The sequence below is a fragment of the Aquarana catesbeiana genome, linkage group LG02 (genome assembly GCF_042186555.1).
Source record: "Aquarana catesbeiana isolate 2022-GZ linkage group LG02, ASM4218655v1, whole genome shotgun sequence".
Taxonomy (NCBI): Eukaryota; Metazoa; Chordata; class Amphibia; order Anura; family Ranidae; genus Aquarana; species Aquarana catesbeiana.
In genome coordinates, this window is record NC_133325.1 from 39,412,410 (window position 1) to 39,421,433 (window position 9,024).

The window sequence follows — 9,024 nt, forward strand, 5'->3', positions numbered from 1 at the left end:
TTCTCTAAGTTTTGGGTTTTTTTTGCAAAGTTTTGCTAGAATTGGATTGGAGTCATAGGCGTGCCCACGGGGTGTGCCGGGTGTGCCCAGGCACACCCTAATCCAGGGGCGTACCAATGGGGGGGCGGTCCACCCCAGGTGCCACACATTGGAGGGGGGGTGTCAGTGGTCAGTGGCGTTGCTATGGAGGTGCGCTCCGCACCCGGGTCAGTGACACTGACACCATCCAGCGAGAGGGTGGCGAGTGTCCTGGCTCTGGCTGCTCCCTTTGGTTGTTTTTTTTTATCAGCACAAACACCCCCAGTGCCGCGGCCGCACTTAGCCTGGTCTGTCTGGTCACTGTTTTCTTCCTGCTCTAGCTCCACCCACCACTGCGGCGCTACAGAGCCAGGCATGTTCTCCGCATGGGCAGCACGGCTGCTGTTACACAGACCACAGTCCTCCGGAGTCCCAGACCTCCCTAGCTGAGAGCCCAAGGTGAGCTAAGTGCCTGGTGATAAAGGTGTGTGTGTTGGCAAGCATGGTATCCACCGCAGCCGCCCAGTGGATGTGAGCTGACATGTGCCCTGAGGTGTGAGAAAGGGAAGAGGTGTTTGTGTCTGTCCTGCTGGTCTGATAACAGAGAAGGGGGGGGGGGTGTTGCTGTGTCCGCAACCACCCAGCCTAGGATAGTGTAGCTGACATGGGGGGGGTGGTGTTGCTGTGTCCACCCCCCCACCTATAATAGCTGAGCTGATTGGGGGTGGTGTTGCTGTGTCCACCACCCCACCCACCTATAGTAGCTGACCTGATGTGGGAGGTGGTGTTGCTGTGTCCACCACCCCACCCACCTATAGTAGCTGAGCTGATGGGGGGGGTGTTGCTGTGTCCACCACCCCACCCACCTATAGTAACTGACCTGATTGGACAGGGGATGGTGTTGCTGTGTCCACCACCCCCAACCTATAGTAGCTGACCTGATGGGGGGGAGGTGGTGTCGCTGTGTCCACCAACCCACCCACCTATAGTAGCTGACCTGAAGGGGAGGTGGTGTTGCTGTGTCCACCACCCCACCCACCTATAGTAGCTGAGCTGATGGGGGGGTGTTGCTGTGTCCACCATCCCCCCACCTATAGTAGCTGACCTGATTGGACGGGGGGTGGTGTTTCTGTGTCCACCACCCCCCCACCTATAGTAGCTGACCTGATGGGGGGGAGGTGGTGTCGCTGTGTCCACCAACCCACCCACCTATAGTAGCTGACCTGAAGGGGGGATGGTGTTTCTGTGTCCACCACCCCACCCACCTATAGTAGCTGAGCTGATGGGGGGGTGTTGCTGTGTCCACCACCCCCCCACCTATAGTAGCTGACCTGATTGGACGGGGGGTGGTGTTTCTGTGTCCACCCCCCCCCCACCTATAGTAGCTGACCTGATTGGGGGGGTGTTGCTGTGTCCACCACCCCCCCACCTATAGTAGCTGACCTGATTGGGGGGAAGGTGGTGTTGCTGTGTCCACCAACCCACCCACCTATAGTAGCTGACCTGATGGGGGGAGGTGGTGTCGCTGTGTCCACAAACCCACCCACCTATAGTAGCTGACCTGATGGGGGGGGAGGTGGTGTCGCTGTGTGCACAAACCCACCCACCTATAGTAGCTGACCTGATGGGGGGGGAGGTGGTGTCACTGTGTCCACCAACCCACTCACCTATAGTAGCTGACCTGATGGGGGGGGTTTTGTTGGTGTGTCCACCATCACCCCACCTATAGTAACTAAACTGATGGGTGGGTGTTGTTGCTGTGTCCACCATCACCCCACCTTTAGTATCTGAACTGATGAGGGGGTGGTGTTGCTGTGTCCACCACCCCACCCACCTATAGTAGCAGACCTGATGGGTGGGTGTTGTTGCTGTGTCCACCATCACCCCACCTTTAGTAGCTGAACTGATGGGGAGGTGGTGTTGCTGTGTCCACCACCCCACCCACCTATAGTAGCTGAGCTGATTGGGGGGGTGTTGCTGTGTCCACCACCCCACCCACCCATAGTAGCTGAGCTGATGGGGGGATGGTGTCATTGTGTTCACCACCCAGGCATAGTAGATGAGGGGGTGTCTGCAGCCCAGCTGTAAACAGACATTGACCTACACCCACATCTTGCAGCCATCAGATCCGTCCAGCAAGCAGCATCTTGCCATCTTCCCTGCGGCCATCAGATCCCATCCACAGTCCAGCAAGAAACACACCGTGTCAGCAGGTCAGTTTTAAAATCCAAATCAAATCATCAATGCCAATGATGCCATTGTCTGCTGTCCCCAGGGACAGATCCGATACAGAGATCGCCATACAGTGGGATCTCTGGATTGAATCTGTCCCTGGGGACAGCAGATAATGCAAAGTATGGGCCATACTTTTGTATTGATAGCTGTCTCCCCATCCTACTCTGATGTCTTCCTAATAGCAGCTCCAGTCCAGCTCTCCACTTCCCGATCTGTCCAAAAATAAAATGTGGGATCTGCTCACACCTGAGTGACTGACGGCTCTTGCTTGTCCCGTCTTTTGTCACTGGCTGCCATGGATGAACAGCATTGGCTGTTATTACAGGGAGCGGGAGGGGACGTACACCCCGCATCCCATTGCTCCGCCCAGGTTTCCCATCCCACCAGGAGACCCAAACAAAGCAGGATTTGCCTTTGATTAGGTCTCCGCTGTAGAAACCCAGAAGTGACATCACACCGTCACTTACTAAAATTTTTTTGTGTGCCATTTTTGTGCAAATTTGTGTAATAAATATTCTTGAAAACATTACAAATTTTTGTGGGTGTTTTTACATTTTAAAGTTGGGGGGCTGTGGGGGGTGCCAGATATAGGATCCGCCCCGGGTGCCAAATGCTCTAGATATGCCCCTGCCCTAATCATCCCTGTGCCCTGTCTGTGTTTCACAAGTTTTGTTAGTGCTAAATGCCTGGAACATCTGTCCTGTCCCTGTTTAACCCAGTCACCACCACTGGGGCCGGTAAAAACAGCTGTGCTGCGAGTGGGAGGTGTTTGAGCAGGGAACTAGGAGAACTAGGACCTCAACCATGGAGTAAGCCAGCCGTATTTGCCGATGCAGCTTCTCTAGTTGCGGCTGCAGGTTCCCACAGGCGCCAGCGGAGTGATCTACATCTGCACTCCGCCCCCCTTTCCGGCCTCTCTCTCTCCCTTGGAAGGAATGGAAGCAGCGGACTAGCGGAGCCTGGAGAGCGGCAAATGAGTGGCTGCAGCCTGCTACTAGATCGAGGTGAGGTGACTCAGGTGAGCACTGCAGTGAGTGAGACAGCACTGAGCACTGAGCAGGGCAGGCAATGGGCAAATGATGCACCAAAAAAAAAGCCAACCAATCCATATGAATTCTTACCCTGGCTTGTCTTACTTGTCTTATTAGTCATTTATATATTTATTTTTACAAAAAAAAAAAAAATATATATATATATATATATATATATATATATATATATATATATATATATATATATATATACAGTGGGCCACCAATTGTGCAAGTTCTCCCACTTAAAAAGATGAGAGAGGCCTGTAATTGTCATCATAGGTATACCTCAACTATGAGAGACAAAATGTGGAAACAAATCCAGACAATCACATTGTCTGATTTTTGAAAGAATTTATTTGCAAATTATGGTGGAAAATAAGTATTTGGTCACCTACAAACAAGCAAGATTTCTGGCTCTCACAGACCTGTATCTTCTTCTTTAAGAGGCTCCTCTGTCCTCCACTCATTACCTGTATTAATGGCACCTGTTTGAACTTGTTATCATTTTAAAAGACACCTGTCCACAACCTCAAACAGTCACACTCCAAACTCCACTATGGTGAAGACCAAAAAGCTGTCGAAGGACAGCAGAAACAAGATTGTAGACTTGCACCAGGCAGGGAAGACTGAATCTGCAATAGGCAAGCAGGTTGGTGTGAAGAATTCAACTGTGGGAGCAATAATTAGAAAATGGAAGACATACAAGACCACTGATAATCTCCCTCGATCTGGGGCTCCACGCAAGATCTCACCCCATGGGGTCAAAATGATCCCAAGAACGGTGAGCAAAAATCCCAGAACCACACGGGGGGACCTAGTGAATGACCTGCAGAGAGCTGGGACCAACATAACAAAGGTTACCATCAGTAACACACTATGCTGCCAGGCACTCAGATCCTGCAGTGCCAGACGTGTCCCCCTTCTTAAGCCAGCACATGTCCGGGCCCGTCTGAGGTTTGCTAGAGAGCATTTAGATGATCCAGAAGAGGATTGGGAGAATATCATATGGTCAGATGAAACCAAATTAGAACTGTTTGGTAGAAACACAACTCATCGTGTTTGGAGGAGAGAGAATGCTGAGTTGCAACCAAAGAACACCATACCTACTGTGAAGCATGGGGGTGGCAATATCATGCTTTGGGGCTGTTTCTCTGCAAAGGGAACAGGACGACTGATCCGTGTACATGAAAGAATGAATGGGGCCATGTATCATGATATTTTGAGTGCAAACCTCCTCCCATCAGCAAAGGCATCAAAGATGAAACGTGGCTGGGTCTTTAGCATGACAATGATCCCAAACACACCGCCCGGGCAAAGAAGGAGTGGCTTCGTAAGAAGCATTTCAAGGTCCTGGAGTGGCCTAGCCAGTCTCCAGATTTCAACCCCATAGAAAACCTTTGGAGGGAGTTGAAAGTCTGTGTTGCCCAGCGACAGCCCCAAAATATCACTGCTCTAGAGGAGATCTGCATGGAGGAATGGGCCAACATACCAGCAACAGTGTGTGACAACCTTGTGAAGACTTACAGAAAACATTTGATCTCTGTCATTGCCAACAAAAGGTATATAACAAAGTTTTAAGATGAACTTTTGATATTGACCAAATACTTATTTTCCACCATAAGTTGCAAATAAATTCTTTCAAAAATCAGACAATGTGATTGTCTGGATTTGTTTCCACATTTTGTCTCTCATAGTTGAGGTGTACCTATGCTGACAATTGCAGGCCTCTCTCATCTTTTTAAGTGGGAGAACTTTCACAATTGGGGGCTGACTAAATACTTTTTTGCCCCACTGTATACACACAGACGCACATGTGTTAGAGCTTTGGTTTGAGGTGCACACCCTAATGCAATAGGCTGCGCATGCCTATGATTGGAGTATAAAGTAGGGCTGCAACTAACGATTATTTTCATAATCGATTAGTTGGCCGATTATTGTTTCGATTAATCGATTAATCGGTTAATAACCTTTAAAAAAAAAGTGTGGTGTATAATTTTAGTTAATATGTAAAGTTTTAAAAAAAGGCAATTTATTCTTAAATATCTCTATGCAGTGGTAAATATAAATAACCAACTATATGGTTAGGGAGCAAAATATCTAATCCACTCTGAGAATAACAGACAGAGGAGATATACTGTATATACTATTAAAGGGTGAATCTGGTAAATAATCATCAGAGATCAATTTTTTTAAATTAAAAATAAAAACAAATAATGTCATTTTAAGAACGTTTGTTCGATTTTCTAATCGTTAGTGGGGTCAAATCAATGTTCATTTTCAACCACAGTGACAGGAAAATTTGGAAATAATAGAAAGCTTGTTCAAAGGAATTTTCAGACAGTGTATGTGGTTTTCGTTCAGAAATGACATTCATTTTAAAAACAGAATGTTAAAAACAAGTGAAAATGTCAAACAACATTCTTTCATTCAGCGAATGTACAAAGATTTTTCTGAAAATTGATCCGTGTGGCCAGCATAAGGCTCAGTACACGCCTATGCAGTTTGCTTTTCATCTGTTTCTGCAGTGCGTTTTGATTTTTGTGCACGTGTTTTTGCTGTGATTTGCATTTTGCTTTTTTTTGGCCAATTTGTTGTTGGGCAGATTAAAAAGCACAAATTGCTGCAAAAACGCATTACATGCTTTTCTGCAGCTTCTCTATTGAAGTCTATTGAACCAAAAAAGTTTTGCGTGAACGTGTCCCATAGGAAACCATGTAGATGAACTGTAGTGCGTTTTTGCAAAAAAACATAGATGTGAACCAGGTCTAAGACATTTAGTAACATAATGGGGTAAAAAAAACGAAAATAGGCCCTTTATAGTACAAAAAACAGCAGATAATCACTACTGTAATTTTTTTTTACTGTAGAACTATGAAAGTAACACTTACAGTAGCGATTATTTGCTCTTTTTGTACTATAAAGGGCTCATTTTAGTTTTTTTTTAACCCCATTATGTTACTGGCCGATTAATCAATTATGAAAATAGTAATCGATTAATTTCATAATCGATTAGTTGTCGATTAATCGATTCGTTGTTTCAGCCCTAGTATAAAGCAGTGGAAGGTTTATTGGAACATTAGTCGCTTAATGTGGTTGCATCCTTCTCGCAGCCCTTACCCTATTGTCTAGTTTCCCTTTTATCATATACTATTTTATGTTACAGGTGTAGGCTACCAACATAGTTCTCCAATGGAAAATACTACTTTTCTCTCTGCCAACGTTACCGATATGTTCTTTCTCAAAACTGTTGGCATTGTAAACATGACCTGCTTTATCATCTTAGTACTGAGTCATTCCATCTTCTTCTATTTTGTTGTGGTCATACTTTACACTTTCTTCACCACTGCTTATATTAAGGAGAAGGCTCGCTATGTCCTCTTCATCCATATGATTCTTAACGATACCCTTTATCTCATAGTGGTCTTTGCCCTTTATATAGCTTACATGTATTATGTTTACATCCCAGCCTCGATCTGTTACATTATGCTGACGATAAGCACATCGACTTTCCGTGTCACTCCCTACAATCTAAGTGTCATGTCTTTGGAACGCTATGTGGCAGTGTGCTTTCCGCTGAGACACGCTCAGCTGTGCTCTCCAAGGAGCTCCATCATCACCCTAGAACTTCTTCTTTCTGTCTGTGATTTGTAGCCGAGCGTCAATGACGGGGACTCAGGAACAAGGCATCATCACACTCTGTAGCATCACCATTAGCTTTTCTGCTGTGGGACTCATCATCATCTACACTTATATACAGGTGGTGCTGGTTGCTCGAAAGATCGGCTCTGAGAAGTCATCGGCTTTCAAGGCTGGAAAGACGATCATGTTTCATGCATTTCAGCTGATATTATGTATGATGTCTTTCAGCTCTTTTGTCACCGAAACCTACCTGAAAAAGTATCAAGTCTTTATGAGTATTATTAATTATTTGCTCTTCATGTGCCTTCCCCGGCTTCTAAGCCCATTAATCTATGGACTGAGAGATGAAACCTTCCGCAAGTATATGATGACATTCCGATCGTCAGTACCATCAATGGAAGAGGCTTATAAGTAAATTAATATCTGTGATAATTATCACATAATAATTTTATTGTAAATAAAATCCTGAATGTATTAAAATCTTAATGCTTTTCATGCAAAATTGTCTTTAATTTGCTTAATTTTGGCTTTATTACATCTCAGGATGTGAGGCAAAAAATATGCTTAGCAGACAAAAAGTATCTTTTTTTCCCATGTCTGGAGAGCCACAGGTGGGTTATACAAGCAGCCATAGAGGTGAATGGTTGTACACTTTTATGCACATGTACATCCTATGAGCATGCTTTTGGAAATGCCAATTCAGATAAGCATTTGTGTTTACAAAAAGCATGCTCATAGGAGATACATTCCTAAATGCAAAACGTTCACATTTGGTAAAGTACGTTGTATGCGTAGGCATGGATAGGACCTGCAGAAGAAAGTTAGGGGTAGTCAAGGTGACTCCAGCTATTCCTCAGATGGTCTGTACTCTCTCTTCCTGGGAATTCAGCCCTGCACAGGGCTCTTTAGTTTAGCCCAGCATAGGATTACATCTGGAAAAAGGATCACCCCCTCCTAAGAATGATTTAATCAGGTATAGCTAATCACCTTCTTAATGGCAAACAAAGCCATTTGACTTTTAACTGTGATCAGCTGTAGTCATTTTGATTAGTTCAGCATGAAAAGATCTTTCCTGGAGCATTTCAGTCCCTGGTATTTAGGAGATGGATACAAAAAAGTTTCAAATGCTTTTCCAATGCTTATAAGCACAGGGAAGTCTATTCTGAAGAAGTGGAAGGTATTGGAGAACACAGATCCTCCCTGGATCAGGAGGTTGCTCCAAACTGAATGAGAGAGCCAGGAGGAAACTGGTCAGAGAGACCACCAAGAGGCCTACAGCAACTCTGAAGCAGCATAGGAATTTATGACAAAGAGTGGTCATTGTGTGCATGTGACAACAATATCAACTATAACAACATGTCAGAAAAAAAAAAAAAAATAAAAAACAAAATCACTGAGTTGGAAAAAGGGTCACCCCCCCTTGTGTAAGTATTCTGTTGAACCACGGCAGAAGGTTTTTTATCTTAACCACCTGACGTCCGCGCTATGGCCGAATGACGGCCACAGCGCGGACCTGAATTCCCGGGAGGCCGTCATATGACGGCCTCCCCTGTGTACGCTCCCTGAGCGCGCCCTGCAGGGCGCGTGCCGGGTGCGCTGTGATCACGAGTCACTGAGACTCGGCTGATCACCGTTCCGAGTAAGGGGCCGGTCTCGGCCCCTTACCATGTGATCAGCTGTCAGCCAATGACAGCTGATCACATTGTGTAAACAAAAGATCGGTAATCGTTTTTTTTTTTACTCACGCTGACAGCGTGAGTAGAAAAAAAAGTCGATCACCGGCTGGGATGGAAGAGGCACATCTGCCTCATCAGTGCCACCTACTAGTGCCAATTAAAGAGCCCACAGTGCCACCTAACAGTGCCCACAGTACCACCTAACAGTGCCCACAGTGCCACCTATCAATGCCAACAAGTGCCACCTATCAATGCCCACAAGTGCCACCTATCAATGCCCACCTGTAGTGCCAATCAGTGCCACCTGGCAGTGCTGCCCATCACCGCCACCAATCAGTGCCCATCACTGCCGCCTATCAGTGCCCATCACTGCCGCCTCATCAGCGTACATCAATGAAGGAGAAAAATAACCCGTTTTAAAT

The 9,024-nt window shown here is 46.0% G+C and overlaps 1 pseudogene; it reads left to right on the forward strand.

Annotated features, from left to right (window-relative positions):
* Positions 1–6,476: 6,476 nt before the first annotated feature.
* LOC141129751 (odorant receptor 131-2-like) lies at positions 6,477–7,341 on the forward strand (annotated as a pseudogene).
* The last annotated feature ends 1,683 nt before the right edge of the window (positions 7,342–9,024 follow it).